Source organism: Orycteropus afer, unplaced genomic scaffold (assembly GCF_000298275.1).
Source record: "Orycteropus afer afer isolate SDZICR_OR568_19922 unplaced genomic scaffold, OryAfe1.0 scaffold00586, whole genome shotgun sequence".
NCBI classification, from domain to species: Eukaryota; Metazoa; Chordata; class Mammalia; order Tubulidentata; family Orycteropodidae; genus Orycteropus; species Orycteropus afer.
Window position 1 is genome coordinate 206,991 of NW_006922173.1, and position 2,957 is coordinate 209,947.

The following is a 2,957-nucleotide window of genomic DNA, read 5'->3' on the forward strand; positions in this document are numbered from 1 at the left end:
GGCCAATCTAATTCTGTAGAGATACCACCTCAGTCAATTCTATGGCAGTGAATTTGGTATATATATATGTGTGTGTGTGTGCACATTCTGTTTCATGACATTGACTGCAGTTTCCCACAATGTAACATCTCTCTTCTCACTTCTTCTCTGTAGTTACCTGTTCCCTGTGTCCTTCCCTCCCATGCACTCCTGCCCCTGAGCTGTCTCTGTGTGCAAACACTGCCCATGATTGATCACTCCAAGGATTGTATCTACCTGATGTAAATGTTAACCGCATATGCCTATCATTTGTTTGGCTGAAAGCCACAGGAGTTCAGTTCCAAATGTGAATGTTAACTAGGGGCCATAGTCTCAGGGATCTCACCAAGCTTGATCAGACCAGCAAACCTGGTCTTTTTTATGACTTTGAAATTTGTTCCACATTTTTCTCCTACTAATATTGCTAGATATTTTAACTCATATTAATTTAAGCATGATTTAATGAAATTGCATCCAACCCAGGCTAGTAAAGGTAATCATGCATTAAAATGTTTTAAAAAAAAAATACTGGTTACTAAGTCTCACTCTATTCTAACACTGGGCATTTAAGAATGTGGAAGGAATCTATAATGTTAAATAATTCTTAAGATAATTTTAAAGAGAGAATTGATTCAAAATAACACATTATTTGAAGGGGTATGAATATTGACGCCCTTTAATATAAATGATGTTTAATTATTAGGTAATTATTTTATAATAAAATAATTACTTGAAAGTGTGGTAAGTAAAGAAAAGAAGAGACCTATAGCACCAGTTAAGAGGCCAATACAAAGGAGAAGTAGATTTAAAAGCTGGTCACATTTTTTAAAGAAACAGTCAGAGGAATCATCGATACTGAGCAGAAAGGCATATGTCTTTCTTCTATATTAGGAAGCCCTAAGCTTATGCCTGATAAAAGCAGCAGGTTAGTGTTTAAGGGGATATAAGCAATGTAAAATATTTCATATATCACAAAGAGTTGAACAAATTTTTACCAAAGTTACACATACACAACAAGAGAAGTCAAGATCAAGTCAAAGCCTGAAATTTGAGTTGATGCTTATGGTGTCCTAACATGACCTTATTAAGACCAATTAGATAAGGTAGGGCCTTAAGGCACATCCTTTCAATATCTTATGCTTATTTTAAAATTAAAGATGGTTTTAGTTGCTACCTAAGTGGAATTCAGAATTATATGGGAATCACAGCTTAACTGTCACATCTTTTGCTCTGGAAAAGTAAAAAAAAAAAAGAAATAATTAAATTCAACTTAAAAACAATTTTGTGTACAACTTTTTTTTAATGTACCCTTAAATAGCCATATAGCATTACAATGGCATATTGAATGTTATTAATAAAGTAATGTCATTAGATAGAAAATAGCATATTGAAGTAGCACAACATTAAAATTTGGTTTTGATTGTTGTTGTTGTTGTTATGTGCCATTGAGTCGGCCCCGACTCATAGTGACCCCTCCTTGGGTTTCCAAGGCAGTATCACTATGGAAGTAGATTGCCCCATCTTCCTTCCGAGGAGTGGCTGGGGGGTTTGAACCGCCAGCCTTCTGGTTAGCAGTCAAGTGCCTTAGACACTATGCTACAGTTTTGATTACTTACTCTAAAATGAAACTCTTCTTAGAGAACTTTCTGTTTCATGTATATTTTGCAAATATATCATTAGTCATTTTGAAACATGGTTTAAGTATGTTACATTGCAGAAGAAAAGTAGAGTACCAGAGAAAACCTGGTACCTCAATAGTTAAGTCCTCACCTGCTAACTGAATGGTTGTTGGGTCAGAACCACTCAGTGGCTCCTCAGGAGAAAGACCTGGAGATCTGCTCTTATAAAGAACATAACCCATGCAGTCCTATCAGGCACTTCCACTCAGTCAAATGTTCTGTGAGTCTGAATCAATTCAACAGCAACCAGCAACAACAGTAAGGCCAACACTGAGCTGCTATATATCAAATATCCACACAATGTTATCAGGTGCCACGTAACATTTCATTTGTTTATTAGCAAAACAAATAGCATTGATTCTGATGAGGTGGTAATTCAGTAGGTCCTAAAAATAGAAAGGTAAAGCCATATTCTCTTTCCTCAAATTTTCAACACATACACACATGGTACATACTTTAGAGTGGTACCGTGATAGAATTTGTCACAAGATATTATGGGTTCACTGAAAGGTCACATAATCCAGACTAGATTGGGGATTTAGGAGGCAATTTAAGAGGTCACCTCTAGTCAAAGTTTTGAATGATGTATAGAAGACAGCAAGATGAGAAATGGGAGGAGAGATAAATCAAAATACTATTGGTGAATGTACTTTTGTCCTCTTTCCAACTGTCTATTTAAGCTTACTCTGTGGAGCTAGTTTCTTCCATAAAGCTGGGTGATATCAAAAGTAGCATATATAAATTACTCACTCATTCTTAGCTATGAAAAGCCCTCTCATATCTAGTTTAAGCAAAGCAAATTAAAATTAATTAAGTAAGTAATATCCAGGTTCAGTAATAAATAATTAGAAACAGATTAGTGTGATGATGTAAAATTTCAAACTTGAAGTTAAAAGTGTCTTCCTTATTTTGGCTCAAAATAATTTCAAGGTAGGTGCTAGTGAGCAGGAAGAGATCAATTCACTTTCCATTTTTCCTCTTTGTTCTGCCTCTAATTCTTAACCATGGTTTTCATACATCAGGCTGCAGAGCAAAGAAACACAGAGGAAAGAAACAGAAAAAGTCCTTATTGAAGACACAGTACACTGTGACCATGACAAATATTTAAAACTAAGAGAGTCCCTACAGATTCCTCTCATTCCACCCACCTCAACCATCACCTTGGACTTCTGCTATCAACCTTACTCTCAACGACCTTGTCCATAAAAAGCATGTCCTTCTCATCATTGCTCAAAATGAGTACAACTTCTCAAAGGCAGC